The sequence below is a fragment of the Pinus tabuliformis genome, chromosome 1_1, assembly GCF_031772625.1.
Source record: "Pinus tabuliformis cultivar Carrire ecotype Pingquan chromosome 1_1, CPIR1, whole genome shotgun sequence".
In the NCBI taxonomy this organism is placed as follows: Eukaryota; Viridiplantae; Streptophyta; class Pinopsida; order Pinales; family Pinaceae; genus Pinus; species Pinus tabuliformis.
Window position 1 is genome coordinate 573017420 of NC_142297.1, and position 19434 is coordinate 573036853.

Sequence of the window (19434 nt, forward strand, 5' to 3'; positions counted from 1 at the left end):
CCATTGTACCTATATTGCTGAGAGGCATATGAACACTTGCGTTACCTGGAGACATGGAAACACTCACAGCAAGCAATTTGTCAGTCGAAAACCAAAATGAACATGAGAGCTAACTTGCAACATACCTGGGTGAATGATCATGAAGGTTGCACAATTTCGGCTAAGAGGTTGGAAGACTTACAGCCAAGACTTCACGAGGCACATTTTGGGCTGTTGTGAGACTAACTAACTACTGGAACTACACAGTGCACAGTCCAGACTAGCTACTAACTGCCGGGATTGCGCAATGCATAATTCTAGATGGGAAGGACTGCTGGTCCAGGGATAGATTTGCGCAATTTCTTGGGCCAAGCAGCTATTTCCCTTCAGAAATGCGCAAAACACTCCTCGAGGCCAGTGTTGTGTAGGAATGTACAAATCTGGAGAGGAAGGTAAGCCTTCCTTCCCTATATTGTGCAATGCAGCCTTAGTGAAGGCAGAGTTCGAGCCAAGGTTATCTTGACTCGCTGACAGGAAACTGAAAGTAACTAAAATAGTGAATGCATGGCGACACCAAGTGATAGTAGAATTGATTGACATTGCATGCAAAACATGAATGAAATATTCAACAACCAGATCAACATGCATGTGGGTGAGGCATTTCGCCGATTGGGCAAACTTCGTGCAAAATAGTTTCATGCATGTGACAGCAGTGAGACAGAAATGAAAACTGAAATGGAGCTAAGACAAGCTAGTACATATGTAAACAACAACAAGTGTTCAAAGAAATCAAGTAAATAGTACTCCCACAAGTGAAAAAATAAAAAGCAACAAAAATGTAGCACAATGCATGGGAAGCGGGCTTACCCCAAAACAGTTGAGTTGAATGTGCCGACTGCTCCTAGATGTGATGTGGGATATCAAATTTGCAAGGTTGATGTGAGTAATGAGCTATGAAGCATCCGGTTGATAAGTTTTGATAACATCGAGGTTGTGATGCACATGCCATGAATCTAGGGGAAGCGACACTTGGTTGGATATTTTGAAATTTATCCTTTCATGTAACCTCTAACTACTAAACATAGATCCCTGAAACAAGGGATGCCATTACATGCTGCCTTGGGAGAAGCAGCCCATGCATGCAAGTCTGCTTTTCTCAGTCCCGGAGGGAACCAGTCAACTTAGCTACACATGCAAGACACTACTCGACTGTTGGAGAAAAATGTGCATTTCTGGCTCAGAGCTTGGTTGGATTCCCAAGAGATTTTGCAATTTCTGGGAAGAGCAGCTGACTTTTGCCCAGATTTGCACAAATTCTTGGTTGACCAAACTTTCTGGGGAAATTTGCGTAAATCATGTTGGGGGTGTTGGCAAGCATGATTGCGTAATCCTGGAGCCCAGTAGGCTGCCAGAGAGGATTGCGCAATTTGTGGAGGGACGTCTTGTTTCCCTCCAGAAATGCACAATTTTCAAGGGGAATCTGCTCAGCCTACAGCTGGACCAAGTCTAGGTGAACAACCTATGAGGGGAATGGATCAAGTTGTGATTGACATGCTGCCTTTGTGCAAGAAAGACACTGAAGCTTGTGAACTTGACGGAGCAAGGCAAGCTGTTGTGAATGTTGGAAGGGAGGCTCCACAACGAGGCTAAGGAAAAATTTTGGAGGGTGGTTATAGCTGCTACAATAGGAAATTAAGGGTAATGAGAACAAGGTTTCATATTCTCTTAGTAGAAAGGTGAAGGTAAATCACATAGAAACTATGAGTTCATATGGGATAGATTTACTAGATCATATCATGTAGGTAGGACAATAGGATGATAGTTACCAACAACTTAAGCACATGTTACAGTAGCAGGGTACAGGTGAACAAGATGTTGATTATCATGTCAGAACATATTGTTTCGTCATGTTTAGGGATAATACCTATGTGCTAGACAACAATGATATCAAGAAGCTTATCTTGAGGGAATTTCATGTTAAGCCATATTCAGGTCACCCAGGATATCAAAAGACATTGACAACAGTTAAGAAGTTCTACCATTGGTCGAACTTGAAGAAAGAGGTGGTTGAGTTTGTTGCGATATTTTTGGACTGTCAATAGGTAAAAGTAGAGAGCAAGCTTCTAGGTGGTTTATTGTAGTTGATTATGATTCCAGAGTGGAAATGGGAGGTCATTTCCATGGAATTCATTACAGGTTTTCCGAGGACATATAGAAAACATGATTAGATTATGGATGTGGTTAACATGTTGACGAAAGTAGCTCACTTCATTTCTGTGAAGTTTATGAATTCATATAGCGAGTTATATTAGGTTTTAATCAAGGAGATAGTGAGGTTACATGGTATTCCTAGGAAAAGTGTGTCAGAGAGAGATGCAAATTTCACATCAAGGTTTGGGAAAGAGCTATTTGCAATTTTTGGTATAGATCTAGCCTTCGGTACAACTTATCATCCGCAGAAAGATGGACATGTAGAGAGGTTCAAAAGGATTCTCAAATACATGTTGAGAATGTATGTTATGTGCAACACCATAAATGGGAAGATTATCTTCCACTAGTGGAGTTTGCGTATAACAATGGGTATTAGGTATCTTTGAAGATGAGTCCGTTTGAGGTAATTTAGGGGCAAAGTTGCAATATTCCCATTAGTTGGAGTGATATAGTGATTAGAGTATTCATTAGAAAGGACATGTTTGTGAATATGGAACAGGAAATGAAATTTATTAATAATAATATAAAGGTGGCACAGGACAGGAAAAAGAGTTATGCAGATTAGCACAAGGTACGTAGGAGTTTCATGTTGGGGAACATGTGTACTTACACATAAGGCTCGAGAAGATCTCCTCGAGGAGTGGATCATGTGAAAATTAAAGTGCAGTGGAAGCACTTTGGGCCTAATGAAGCTATATGGGAGATGGATTATCAGATGCAGGATATGTATCCTTCACTATTAGGTGGTTGAGAGGATGCATTTTGATATATGTTTTGATCTTGTGTTTTGGTTATGTTTTTTTTATGCATATGTATGTAAACACCACATAGAGCTATGTTATAAAGCTCTATTAAGTGGTATGGTGTTCATGGCATGTTGGTTATGTTTTTAGTAGGTGGAGATGATGTAAATTCTACAACTAGTTGTGTTATAAATATATAAGGGCAACATATATTTTGCTAGTTTACAAATGTCATTGAACATCGAGGACGGTGTTCCCTCGAGGGGGAGGACTTGCAATAGCCCCTACTTGATTTCCTATGTAAATAAAAATAATAACCAAGGTCATGGGACATGTATTCCAAGATAAACATTAGGCAAAACATAGTGATGGGAAACACTGGTGATTAATAAATGACTATGGAAATTGGCAATTGCATTCACAAAGGAAAAGTAGCAATAATTAGCATTTTATTTATGAAATAATGGAAAATAGGGGAAAAAGGAAATGAAATGTCACATAATTGCATGAGGAGGAAATTGAAAGAAAATTAAGAAAAAATGAAGAAAATGGAGGCCTCAATGATAAAAAAGGCTTATGATGATAAGTTCTCAACCTTTTGTCAATTTTATCTTGGATTTATCTCTCTCTCATAGTCTTGCACAATTAGAGAAATCTTGGAGCATAGTTGGAGAATGCTTGGAGAACCCTTGGAGCACTTGTGTCTTCATTGGATTTGGAGAAAGAAGGAACATGAAAGTGGGAAAGCACAATGGAATAGGTGGATCAACAACTACAACTAGATTACTTTACAGGTAACTAGTTGCATGTATGATTTCCTTGATGCATGGTAGATGCATGTGGTTTTATAGTTATGATCTTTCATTGTCATGGAGGATTTCTCGGATTTGTTAGCACTTCATAATTTCTCCAGGCTGAGGAGAGGAACCCAAAGGTAACCACACACCAAACTTTAGGGCTAGAAGCTAGCCCTTCCAAAACCAGAGAGGGCTTTCTCTTATGAAATATTTTGGATTTTAAGATAGGTCTGTAGATCAAGGTAGAATAATTTTAATTGTTTGATGGCAGGGGAGAGGGAAAATCCATTGGGCATGGAGTCAAATCAGGCTAATGATTTTTAGTCTATGATGGGAAATGACGAATCCTTAGATATGGGCAACGTAGGAAATCTTGATGGTGTCTTTGTCAAGCTTCATTGTAGATAAGTAGTAGAGGAATAAGGAAATTGATTATATCTAAAGCATCTAATTGGGGATGAATTTAGATATTATGGTGGAGGAAAAAAAACACTGAAATGTTTAGTTACTTATAATAAGCACCTAAAAGTGAATTTTGAAATGAACTTATTTAACTAAACACCGAAGACATAACATTTAAGCATGGCTATGGAAAAGGATAAAGATGAATAAACAGGATATAAACATCACCATAAATTATTGACATGGGAATCCCTGAACAAGTAGACTTCGAGCTTCATCATCCACTGAAATATTCAAATTAAGCTATACAATGAAAAATGTATTTTCTCTATCACACACTAACCAACCAACCCCTTTCTCATAGAAATTTAAAAAATATATAGGAAAAACTCTCTCCCAAGATAAGGAGGTTGAGTACAACCATTTCCCCAAAGATAAAATCGTTACATTAATATTTGGAACTGCCTACTAGGAAATAGGGATCATGTTTATGGAAAATAGATGTCAAATATTATATCATATATCTTGAATCATGACAGACATTACAAAACGAAAGGATGCTTTTGTATATAATCTTGTCCTTGAGAGAAATCTCTCTTTCTTTTCGAAAATTCTTCTCCACCTCCTCAAAAATTTCGCCCAAAGAGCATGACTAAAATAGGAAATGATGAAATCTAAAAAATAGGATGTAAAGATTCATTCGAATATTCCAATCTATGACACCTGTCAATAAAATAAAGGAGGTTTTTGTTATTTAGATTGTTTTTGAAAAAAATGTTGTTTTTTTAATATTCTTCTCCATTTGTTCATAAACTAATCTTAAAGTTAACTGCTAAAATAGTATAAAATGTAGCAACACACTTCTTCAGAAAAAACATATTAGAAACACAATGAATTTGTCATTCTCGTACTTATAATCATATCTTGGACTTCTAAATGTGTCAAAAAGGTGGAATAAAACCCCTAAAACATTATAGACCTATTAGAAATCATATTTCTAAACTACAAACCTACCTTCTTGAAAATAATCACCTACGGAAAAAGCGCAACAACTAAGAACAATGAATTTCATTTGCATGAATTTGACGAGGTGTCAAAGTCTCTCACCGAGAAATATGGTTGATGGATGATGTTGATAATCTTAAATATCTTCTTAAAATCAAATAAATAGGAAATAATTCCCAAAAATCCTGATCTTCTATCAAATCTCAATGCTATAGTAGCACAACAAATTTCCAAAACCAAAGAGCAACGCAGAAGTTAAAGTTTTTGAGGGTTGAAATTCCATTTGGTTGCTCTCCTCGACTATTAAATATGAATTAGAAAACATAAAATATGAATTATTCTAGAAAAGATAGATTTAAAACTTGAATGTGATCATTGTGGCAAGAAAACCCTCAATTTGTAGAGGCGTAGCGAATCACCTGCAACAAAAATGCAACAACTCTCATTTGATATCCAAGGAAACTGTGAAAGATAAGTAATGTTATATATGGATTTTTTAAAGCTATAATATGTATTTGTAATCATCCATGCGGTACAGGACTCCCTTTAACTTCAATGATGACTTTTCAAATCAAAATACAATGCAAAGGAGAAGCACAACAATAACTCATGATTACAAGGAAATGATGTACTGCTTGATTTGACAATGAAACTAATTGAAAAGACAAAACTAATTATCCCAATGATGAGAAAAAACCCATTATTTATCTTCATCCATGATTGGATGATAATTTAACACTAGACTTACTAAACCTAGACCTTTTAAGAAATTAATGACATGATTTATTTCACCAATCAAAACTTCATTATATCCTATCCTAAATTGACAATAAGACTTGATATTTATGATATCATAGAAACACTTTTCAAATTGACCACAATAATACAAATACTAAACTTGACTTTGATTACTATAACAGTTTACACTAATAGGATTGACATTGGTTTTAGCCTAGCCTTGTCATTTCCTAGATAGCCATGGTGTTGTCAATTTTTCCATTTATTTATTTTTGGTTGGTGCTTGTAATTCGTTATGGCTATGAGTTGGAACAAACACTCTAGAACCCTTGTAATAGCTTGAGTTGAGTTACTAGTCTTGGAGCCTATGTTGGAAAAACACTCTGGAGCCCTTAGTGGGTTGAGTTACTAGTCTTGGAGCTGGGTTGGACAAACACTCTAGAGGCCTGGAGGGTTGTGGGTTGAGTTACTAGTTCCTGGAGCCCTAGATAACTTGGGTAGAGACCGATCTTGTTGGTTTTAGTGATATTTGATCATGAGATGGAAGAACTGGTTGAGGGTTGAGGTGGTTTGGCCTTTGGAAGCCCTGGTTTGGTTTTGTTTCATTTAGTCCATGAGATCCCACATTCATGCTTGGAATATGGCACGAGGATGATTGGCTGAAAGAGAGATTTGGTTAAGCCCAATATATGGTCGAGTTGTATGTGGAAGTCCCTGACTTGCTTGGTAATTTCTTATGTTAATAAGAGTTATTCTTCTATTATGATTCATGTATATTTAATGGAAATGTGTTGATGATATTATGGCTAAGATACCATGTTTTATATGCTAGTTATTTTCTGATTGTATGATATTATGTCATGTGTATCTTCTATGACTCATGTCATGAATTTTTTAACTATTGATAAGTTGATGGATTAATGGACTAATAAGTGTTATTGCAACTATGTAGAGAGGGAATAGGGCCTTATTGGTGATTCTCATATAAATCTCAAACTTATATGATCATATATGAATTTATGACCTGTAGCTTACTTGTTTGCAATATGTTTGAAAAAATTCAAGTCACGTCCTAGGCATTTGGATTCAAGTTCTACCTTCAAACATGTGGGTATAGCATTGTTTCCATTTCATTATTGATTATGAGAAGTTACATGAAGTTTTGGGTAGTGGTCTGGAAGCTAACCTGGAATCTAGGCTCAAATCTCAGGACCACATGCTCCTAACTGAGAAATTTTTGTTGCAACCACATGGATGGAGGCTTGTGCATGTGGTGGGAGGATTCCAACCACATGGAGGGATTTTTGTGGGTGCAATTGAGGACGTGGGTCAGAGAAAAGGGTGTCCAACTCAGGCTTTGGCCACCTCAGGTAGTTACTCAACCTCACAGTAACATGTAGCCCTTGTACAATGTTATGAGTTGTCAATTTGTCTTTTGTGGTATGCCCCACTTCCTCAAAAGAACTTGGAAGGTCAAGTCATGACATAATATATCTTCCTCTCAAGTTTACCCCATTGAGCTGGTGAAACTGGGTAAATGTGGGAGGGGTGGTTACAAATATCCCCCTAACCCGAACTAGGGGTGTTTCAAACTTGAGCCCTTTGGCTATAATACCAATTGTAGAAATATTGTTTATACTGGGGGGGTTGAATCAATATAAATATACTTTGATTACCAAATAAAATTTAACACCTCCTTTTAGAAAAAATACTTATTAAATCATAACCAATACCACGTATGACATCAATATATCAAGAACCATAAGAAAAATCAAATGAGCGGCACATAAGAGACATAGATTTTTAAGGTGGAAAACCATAAAGAAAACCACCATTTTTCTTCTTCTCTACTTAAATATTTATTTATATATGTTCACTGCAACGAACCAGTAGGAAGCATCCACTCCCTTACCAAGTTTCAATGGAACCCACCAATAAGAAGAACCTACTCCCTTACAAATATTCATTGGCAACAACTAGCAGGAAGCACCCAATCCCTTGTAGAGTTTCATTGGCACCCACCAGTATGAAGCAACTACACCCTCATATTAATTTTTTAGCACCAACGAGTTGGAGGTGATGACCCCCAAAATCAATGTGGACCTCAATTTTGAACCTATTTTCAAACTAGATCAACTCCTAGCGAAATGTTGAAATAACATTAAAAAAAATTGTTCAACAAATTTCTTCTTTGATCAACAACACAATAGTAACTTCATACTCTCACTCTTCCATCATAAAAAGCTTCATCAATAATGATTATACCAATACTTGTCCTCATGTCATTGGCATGCACACATGCTTGCAATATAAACTCTAAAAAATAGAATCCTCAACATATCTTGCAATATGGTCCCTAGCAAAAACTATATAGTTTCAAAAATAACTCTAAGCAACAAAACATTATCCATACCATTTCTTAGTAGCATTCAAATAAACTTGACCTCATTCACACTAAAACATAATAACAACAAGTGATCATATAATTAGAGAATGACAATAGACTATGTTCAACAAATTAAAAATTGAAGCTCAAACCATAATTATGTTCTGAGCACCAAGTGATTTAACAAGATTTGAATACAAATACTATCAATCAATTCTAACTCTCTACTAAATAAGTAGCTAAGAAATGACCTCAAATACAACAACAAAAACTCTCGTAGACAACCCCTAACATCATACAAACAAGAGTACCCCTAACATGCTTCAATAACAAAAAATCTCATAGACAACCCAAAAATCAAATAAACAACAATACCTTTGACATGTTCCAATAGTAGTCAACCTCATAGAAAACCACTACAAGAGTACCCCTGACAACCAACATAAGGAATTATTTCTTCCACCACATTCTTTGTCACATCACTCATTAAGGTCAAATTTTGACCTTGTATAAGTGCCATAATAGATTGGTCTCTAGCCCTATTTCATGAACTGTAAATAAGAAACAAATTCTAATAATTATGAGGCCTACAACAATGATAGAAAATCTTTGGCCCTTTGGCATTACTAATAAACTTCTATAAGCACACCAATGTTATCACCAAGCCAATATGAGCACCAAACCAACACCAACATTCACAAGCTTGTACTCCTAATTGGTTACATTCTAAGAACATGCATATAAATTAGATCAACAAATCCACTCCTTGTTATGGGCACTAAATCACATGATGTGTCACACCATCGAATGAACACAGAAAAGGAAATGTCATAATTATCAAACATGCAATCAACAAGCTTATATTATGTGATCATCATCAATGCATTAGAATGAGGGAGAATACAAAAACAAAGTCATAATCAGAACACTAAAGTAGATAACCAAACCCTTATTGATAGAGTAGAACAAGATATATTATTATGTGATCATTAAAAAATATAAACTTATATAAACTAAACCATATCACACCAGAAATTGATCTAGAATAGGGAGGATACACCATGACACATGATCAGTGCAAACTAAGGGCATTTATGCCTAGATTTATATGAACTAGATCACCAGACACGTACACACTTTAGATCACATGTTGCATGCTCACATATCAATAGAATTTTCTTCTCCATGTTGACACCTCAGTGCTCCATTTACTGATCATAGTACAATCATAACATATCGAACATTCACACTCTTATCACACCAGAATAGATTAGTTAATTACTATGGGATCAACATCAATATGCCACTCTAGATTGATTAGTCATATACATATGCCAAAACAAAAGAAAAATACCACAAAATTGAAACTTATATTGATCTTCATAGTCATTTCATTGACATGCAGACCAATAATAATGTAATTTCAATCACATTAATCGACTTGGGTTCCACCCTTAATGTTATGATGTGGAAAACCATTAAAGCCTTATGAATCTCTAGCCTTGGATACCACCCTTAATGTTATGATGTGGAAAACCAAGAAAGCCTTCTGACTGTCTAGCCTTAAAAAAAAACACATTGTACTTCATCTAGCTAATAGGTCAACTTCTTGATTTTCTAGGTGAAATCCTCTCTCATGGGATAGCCTCTATTCCTTTGGTGGTCATGGATGGCCATTGCATATGCATATACATGTCACAGATCAGAGAAAATGACAATCTCTCATGGCATCTCCACTAAAAAACTTTCAACTTCATCCAATGGGCATTCCTTCTATGGATGTTTTTTTTCTACATTTTGGGAAAATCACTAATGCTAATTTTTCCATGCTTCATTGAGAGAGTTCCTTTCCATCTAATATTAATAGCCAAAGTTTGATATACCAGGTTCTAAACTTGTGCAAAGAAAGAACGTTGAAGAAATAAGTGATCTGCCAATTCTTCATTACTCTGGCACATCACACACCATGACAAACCATGGAAAGCTCCATGCCTCAAATTGTCCCCTGTTGGGATTTTATTTTTCAAAAGGCACCACATGAAAATATTTTATTTTGCAGAGGATTTTAGCTTCCATAATGGGCACCACGATCATGAGTAGTTTTCAGGCTCATGATCTGCATATATAAATGGATAGCCCAATTTTGCGGCATATCTATCATGGGGACACAATGACTAGATGAGATAATCATTGCAATCATGTATTTGAACATGCATTCGCTATATAGCATTCATAAATTGAACCCAAACCTGATGCCAGTGATCTGGAATTCGAAGCTCTTGTGCAGATAACCATTTTTTCCCAAATGTTGTTGAGTTATCTTGATCTGCAAAATAATTAACAGTCCTTTCCCCTCATTCGTCAATAATTGTACCAATTCTAGAGAAAGAATATGTGAATTGCCACTTCCATACCATGCATCTACTCCAATATGAACCTTTACTCTAGATCCTACTCTCCAAGCCAAACCAACTCTAATGTAACCAAAAGAAATTAAGTTTCCCCTCCAAATCAATGAAGAAATAGAATTTCTCCATGCTAGTAAGAGGATCCATTCCTTAATAGATAGAGAGCTAATATATTTCTTGGTCATTACTTCTATCCATAGACTGTCTAGGGTAATCAGCTACCACCCCAACTTGGTTGCCAATGCTTTAGAGAAACAAAAGAGATTCTTCAACCCCCATCCCCCCACCCCCCCCCCCCCCCCCCCCCCCCCCCCCCCCCCCCCCATTTTTTTGGTAGTATCATGTGATCCCATTTGACCCATGCAAATAGTTGACCCTCCTTCGTCCCTGTCCATGGGAATCAACATTATACTTGTTGTATTTTATGAAGAATTCCATTCATGATCCAAGCTGAAGACATCCAATAAATCAAGATGGCCTCTAAAACTGATTTGACAAGCACCAATCTACCTGCTCTTGACAACCATCTGTGATATTGTACATTTATTTGACTTCTATTTATGCCACGAGCCACATCCAGTTAGTTGATTTGTAATTGTTAGGCTTAAGCCTGAATCCAAAATATTTTAGGCCTTCCTTGATCTCCAAAAGTTGAAAAGGAAAATGATTGTGAGCATATACCAATTCATTATGAGAGCATCCTATTGCAGATAGTGTATATTTGTCCTGATTTGTCTGCATACCCATGGTTTTACAGAATATTTGAATGATGATATTTAGGAAATATTCATTGATAACTCCTTTCAGAAATATAAGAACATCATCTACAAATAACAAATGAGTCAAAATAATATTATCCATAATTTTTACACCTTTTAATCTCCATTAAATCCTTGCATCAATACTCAATCTTTAAGGCCTTCCATAACTAACAAAATAAGGGCGGAGACAAAGGGAAACCTTTTCCTAAACCACGTTCAACATGAAAGAAATATTTGTTCAATCAGTTAATGAGAATCTTGAAAGAAACAACTCATATACAACACATAATCTAGCTAATGAAAACATTTTAGAATACTAAATGTGTTAGTAACATTTTCGAATATACAACCAGCTGGTCCTGTCGTAGGCCTTTGATAAGTCTATCTTAAGGATCATGCCTTTCAACTTTTTTACTTTTAAGGAGTGGAGGTCCTCCTGTGCAATGCCTATGGCTTCATGAATTTGATGATTCTCCAAAAAAATATTTTTCTCTTTGGAGATATGCAGAGATAGGATAGGCTTGATATGATTTGCAATAATTTTGGCAATAATATTGTATATGAAATTACAGAGGGAGATAGGCTATAAATCATTAAAATTCTTTGGATTATCATATTTTGGGATTAATCCAATAAAGGTGCCATTGAAAGCTTCATATATTCTTCTGGTTGATATGCATTATTCAACCATTTTAAGGATTTTCTAGCCGATGAACCAGCCACCCATATGGGCCTAGGATATTGTCCTTTTTGAACCACTTTAGAATAGACTCTAGGTCACCCATCGTAACCAATATATTGAATTATTCATTTACTTCATCTTCTACAAATCAAGGAAATAAACTGGAAACAATAATGATTTCAAGCAAGGATGCTTCCCTTGGAGATGTAAACAAGGAACCAAAATGATTAAGTCCCGAATTTTCCAAATCCCTAAAAGTGTGAACATGTGAACCTATTTTATCATCGAAAGACCAAATAGTTCTAATTTCTTTTCAGCCCCTTGAAAATTATTGGAAAAATTTTGTGTTATCATCTCCTACCTTTAACCATATAGCCCTACTTCTTAGTCGCCATGTCTCCTCTCTTTCCTCTAGCAATCTTCTCTTTTTAGCCTCCACTTTGGTAATGTGTAATTTGAATTCTAGATTGATGTATCTACTATTGTTGGGATCTTCTGATCAAGTCAATTCTTCCTTAATTTTCTGGAGGGCTTCATCCTCCTTTCTTCTTTTATTTTTAACCCACTCAATAGTCTTATGTTTCAACCTTGATAAATTGATGGCCAAATTTTTTGTTGCTAATGAGTCCTCATAGAGTGTGCATGGCTGCCAAACTTCCTTTACAATCCCCTGAAACTCCATATCTTTCATCCACGTAGCATTAAATTTAAAGGGTGCTCAAGGTTTCAGCAGGATACCAGTTACTTCTAAGAATATAGGTGAATGATACGATATACTACCTGTTGGCATTATGATACAAGTGTTGTCCTTGATGACAACTCACTCAGAGGTTGGTACAGGTGATGGCAACTTAATCAGAGGACAGATCTTAGTACAGCAAGTCAAGAAAGAGATATACGCAAGTTCATTGTGACAAATCAGCGTATACACGCAGGTTAGACTTGCCGAAGTCGCGTATGCGTATACACGCACTTTCACGCAAGGAAAAGCGCGTACATGTGGGAAAACTTACCTTTGGTCCGTGGCGGTTAGTCGTTGGAATTTGAACCTATGGTTTTGGACCATAGTATCTCGACAGACATGTTGATCCCTAGTATTGAGCTGATGGTATTATGTTACTATGGTTTTGGACCGTGGTATTGTGAAGGGCCTAAGGCTATATAAGGAGAAGATCATTAGGCAAAGGTGGATGAAAGGAATGGATGTCTGACGAAGTGGGAAGATCTAGTATTGCTGGTTATCTGTTCGTGATGCTTGGCTAGGGTTGGATATGACAACGAAGGTTTAAGTAATTATTTTTAGATCTGTACACAGGTTGTCTCTGGTGAAAGCGCGTATACATGCGGTTTTGATATAGTCAAGTAGCGTATGCATAATGAGATTTGGTATTTCAGGTTGTTGTTGATTCTAGTGGTTGTTGTAGAGTTCTGGGCTCTGGTTTGTGTTGGGTGTTTTTGATGACAAGGTTTTAGTGATTCAGTATTGGGTGATTTAGAGAATTATGATGCAAGTATAAGTTTATGATTGTATTGCAGCAGCGTTTGTTTTGTACTCATGGATCCAGTTTGAAAATGTATGAAACGTGGTCCCTGAAGGAAAGAAGGTTGTAGCCTTCTGTAGGGTCAGCACCTACGTACTAGTATATTAGCTAGTACAAGAGCTGAGGGGGTTGTAGCTCCCTTCCAGAAGTAGCTGGAAAATGAGAGAGGGTTGTAGCCCTCTGCAGGTTGAAGCCTGTGTGCTGGTAAAGGACTGCATCAGTACATTGTAAAAGAAGTTTCTTATTAAAGGAAGAAAGAGACGATTGCAGCAGGTGGTTTTCACCCACATTGGGTTTCCACCTTATATCATGGTGTTCATGTGTGTGGCTTATGTGTGATGATCTGTTCTGTTATACTGCACCTGTTTACTGTTAATATGGTTAATAATGTTCTGATGCATTTACCGAAGATAAGCTAACTGAATCATAAGATTACTTCATGTACGCTAGTTGCCTTTAACACAGTCGCGTATATACGCTGATATACTTAACTGAAGCCGCCTATGAGAATCTGAGTATGAAATTGAAAAGGTTTTATTGATCTGATAATACTGATTCACCCCCCGCCCCCTCTCAGTATTATTTCCAACAATTGGTATCAGAGCCAGGTCCTTCAGAGGTAGCTTGATCGCTTGAAGGAAAAGATCCATCAGAATGACTAATCCAGAAAGAGAGGCACACATCAGGCCACCAGTCTTTGACGGGAAAAATTTTACCCACTGGAAGATAAGAACCACTGCATATCTACAATCACTTGGAGCAGAAGTTTGGGGAATCGTAGAAGGAGGATACAAATTCCCATCAACAACTCCTATAGATGCAGCAGAGAAAAAGCAATATGAGCTCAATGCCAAAGTTGTTACTGTCTTATTGGGAAGTTTGACACAATCAGAATTTATGAAGGTCATGCATTTCAAGTCAGCTAAGGAAATATGGGACAAAATCATTCTGAGCTACGAAGGATATGATCAGGTAAAAAGAGAAAAGCTTCAAACTCTGAGAATCCGGTATGAAAATCTTAAGATGCATGGTAATGAAAGCATAGCTAATTATTTCCTGCGTATGGATGAGATTGTAAATTGTACGAGGGATCTGGGTGAAGAATTTAAGGAAGTTGTCTTAGTTGAAAAGGTTTTGAGATCTCTGTCTGCTAAATTTGATTCCAAAGTGTCTGCCATAGAAGAAAAGGAGAATCTGCAGAAAATCACCATGTCACAGCTTCACGGGATCTTAACTGCTTTTGAAATGCAAAAAGAGGGACCATCAGAAGCCGCATTCGAAGCGTTAGGATACATGTCAGAGGAAGAAGATGAGGTAAATTTTGTCAAGAATCTTGAATGGGGAACTGGACGGTTCAAAGGTAAGCTACCTTTAAAATGTTTTTCATGTGGTAGAGTTGGTCACTATGCTGCTAGATGCCCTCATAACAAAGGAAAGATGTCTGAAGAAGATAGTAGAAGCTATTATACCCATGTTAAAAGTAATGAATCATTCAATGATAGTGAAGACATTAGAAGCCTCATGGCACATGAAAAGAAGAATGCAGAAACTGAAGAAGTTACCAGATTAAACGAACAATTGGAGACAGTAACCAGGGTAAGGGAGAAATTGTAGGATATAGTAAAGGATCAGAGCATAACAATTCAGAGACTTGAATCAAAGATCCTCTCTCTAAAAGAAGATATTGAAAAATCAAGAGAGCGGAACAGAGAAGCTATTGAAGATCAAGAACATGAAGTGATCAAATTAAAGCAACAAGTGGAAGAAGGAATAAAAGCTGAAGAAGACCTAAGGAATCAGTATCTCGAAAAGGAAGAACAACATCAGTTTGAGGTAAATATCTTAAAAGGTAAATTAGAAGAAAAGGATAAATTGTTGCGATTTCAAGATAGTACTAAGATTTTGGATGACATTCTTGGTAGTCAAAGATCCCCTATTATCAAAATTGGTCTTGGTTTTTATGAATCCGTTGAAGGTGAATCTAGCTCACAAGGTGAGGCAAGAAACTCTAATAAGAAATCTGAAATGCTCAACAAGGAAAGAAATTCCTCAAGGAAAATCCTTTACTCCTAACTATGGAAGTGATAGACGATTATTTCCTCCACTGAATAATGTTGAATGTTATGTATGTCATAATCTTGGACATGTTGCATCCAGATGTAGAAGTAGAATGGTTCAAGACCATCACAAGAGATCATCGTATCCAGGGGTATTTCAGAGGATATTGCTTTTCCTGCAATGCATATGGACACAAAGCAATTGATTGCAGCAGAAGGAACATAAAATATGTAAGATGTTATACATGCAACAAACTTGGACATAAAGCAAGAGAATGCAGGAGCAAATTTCAAAATTCAAAACAAGAGGACCATACATCATCACAGTTCCAGGAATTGAAGAAGACAGAATTAGAGACAGAAAGGTGTGACATAACTTAGTTAGCTGACATAACAGACACAGGGGAATCTGAAAGTGAAGAAATTCAGTATTCCATCTTGCATACGCTGATATAATGAAGACAAGTCGCGTATATACGCGAGTTAGAGGCTGCAGAGTCGCGTATATGGAGATCAGAAGAAAGGGCAGCAGAACAGACCCAGGAAATGGTTCGGTCATGGTTGGCTCAGGCTCAGGGGGAGCATATATTTTAAATAATGCATTGTTGGCATTATGGTTAGAAGTTGTTGATAAAGTATATAAAGCTAAATGATACATCTTTCTGTTTGATCAAAGGAATGGTATTGCAGGCTGATGCTTATGGTACATATCACATATGATGAATGATATTCATGGTCTTGAATGAATTGCTGGTATTAGAACCTACATCTGCTCAGAGGGAGCATGGATTGATACAACTTTGCATATACAAAGGGGAGCCCAATCAGGAACTTCAGCATGTACTAAGGGGGAGTATGGACAGCAAAAGGTATACCAAAGAAGAGAATATCTTGGTCCGCCCTTTGCCCTTGATGTCAAAGGGGGAGAGTGACTTGGTGTGGTGGTTGCCATCAAGTCCAAAGGGGGAGATTGTTGGCATTATGATACAAGTGTTGTCCTTGATGGCAACTCACTCAGAGGTTGGTACAGGTGATGGCAACTTAATCAGACGACAGATCTTAGTACAGCAGGTCAAGAAAGAGATATACACAAGTTCATTGTGACAAATCAGCGTATACACGTGGGTTAGACTTGCCGAAGTCGCGTATGCGTATACACACACTTTCACGCAAGGAAAAGCGCATACATGTGGGAAAACTTACCTTTGGTCCGTGGCGGTTAGTCCTTGGAATTTGAACCTATGGTTTTGGACCATAGTATCTCGACAGGTGTGTTGATCCCTAGTATTGAGCTGATGGTATTATGGTACTATGGTTTTGGACCGTGGTATTGTGAAGGGCCTAAGGCTATATAAGGAGAAGATCATTAGGCAAAGGTGGATGAAAGGAATGGATGTCTGACAAAGTGGGAAGATCTAGTATTGCTGGTTATCTGTTCGTGATGCTTGGCTAGGGTTGGATATGACAGTGAAGGTATAAGTAATTATTTTTAGATCTGTACGCGGGTTGTCTCTGGTGAAAGCGCGTATACACGCGGTTTTGATATAGTCAAGTAGCGTATGCATAATGAGATTTGGTATTTCAGGTTGCTGTTGATTCTAGTGGTTGTTGCAGAGTTCTGGGCTCTAGTTTGTGTTCGGTGTTTTTGATGACAGGGTTTCAGTGATTCAGTATTGGGTGATTTAGAGAATTATGATGCAAGTATAATTTGATGATTGTATTGCAGCAATGTTTGTTTTGTACTCATGGATCCAGTCTGAAAATGTATGAAACGTGGTCCGTGAAGGAAAGAAGGTTGTAGCCTTCTATAGGGTCAGCACCTACGTACTAGTATATTAGCTAGTACAAGAGCTGAGGGGTTTGTAGCTCCCTTCCAGAAGTAGCTAGAAAACGAGAGAGGGTTGTAGCCCTCTGCAGGTTGAAGCCTGCGTGCTGGTAAAGGACTACACCAGTACATTGTAAAAGAAGTTTCTTATTAAAGGAAGAAAGAGACGAATTGCAGCAAGTGGTTTTCACTCACATTGGGTTTCCACCTTATATCATGGTGTTCATGTGTGTGGCTTATGTGTGATGATCTGTTCTGTTATACTGCACCTGTTTACTGTTAATATGGTTAATAATGTTCTGATGCATTTACTAAAGATAAGCTAACTGAATCATAAGATTACTTCATGTACGCTAGTTGCCTTTAACATAGTCGCATATATACGCTGATATACTTAACTGAAGCTGCGTATATGAATCTGAGTATGAAATTGAAAAGGTTTTATTGATCTGATAATACTGATTCACCCCCCCCCCCCTCTCAGTATTATTTCCAACACTACCCAATCCAACCCATTATATGATTGATGTAACTTTATCCATCATTTCTTATCTAATTAAAATTCTATCAAGTCTCGTGGCTAACATATCATTGTTGGTGCTCTGATTCCTCTAGGTGGGATTGAGGTACACGACTTCAATATCAATAAATATGTTGGCTTACAATAAATGCTCTAAAAAACTAGTGAGCAAGTCCACTTGGGTATGACTCCCCCAAGGTTCTACAATACCTAGAGAAAAATTTAAATCTCCACCCAATATTACGTTATTGGGCAGCATGACTGACAACCTCATGATTTCTTCCTAGAAATTCATTCAATTCTGACATGGTCCATAAACAGTTACCAACCTAACTTCCATACCTAATTCTTCAAAGACCACATCAACCTCAATCAATCCTTCTCTTTCCCACACATTTAAGATATTAATCGTTCTACATTTGATGCTTATGGCAATACCCCAGATCTTCATGTAGCGTAAAGTGCATAAAAAGACCATCCCTTCACTATAGACTCCAAAAGAGAAACTACATCCAAATTATTCCCAAACATTTCTTGTAAAAATATGACATCCAACCTTTTAGAAACAATAATATGACTGAGGGCTATTTTTTTAGTGGGGCTAGCCATCCCCTACCATTAGAAGGTAGCCACTTCATCAAGAGATGATGTCGAGGGCACATTTTTCTCTAAGAACCCCATTTATAGATAAGTGTCTTCCCTCTGTGATATTCATACTTGCTTTATGAATATATTTCAAGATATAGGATTATTGACCTCTAGGAAATTTAGTACATTTAGGAGGTGATGAAGGACCTATTCCCCCCCTCACACCCCCCGACACAACAATATTTTTGGATAACGATCTTAGATTATATTTGTGACTCGCATAGGATTCCGACGAATCTTTGAATAAAGGAGCACCCACATCACGGGCCACAAAGGGTATGACAGGGAAAGGTGTTAGGAAACATATAGGGAAATATGAAAAAAGGAAAGTAATAAAATTAAAATTGCATGATGATCGAACCACCCCATGACTAATAGAAGGACCAAATATTACAGAGAAAATAGAAGGATTCACTAAATTTATTAGATTAGTAGATGGGAGAGAGATAGTGGTATTAGGGAGGAGCACAGATTGAGATGCCCTTGCACAAGTGACCATTGGAGTGGAAATATGATGATCAATTCCACATTGTCCATCAAGTCTGCCAACCACCTTATTCCTCTAAACAAAGCTTTGTTTAGGTGTAGGTGTCGATGCACCATTATCTTCTTTGACCCCCTATACATCATCATCTTCCATGGGCATTGCTCTGTCGGGTTTTTCTTTGGCAACCATGGGACACTACTTATAAATGTTTCCCACTTCATGACACCACCTACACCTAAACAAC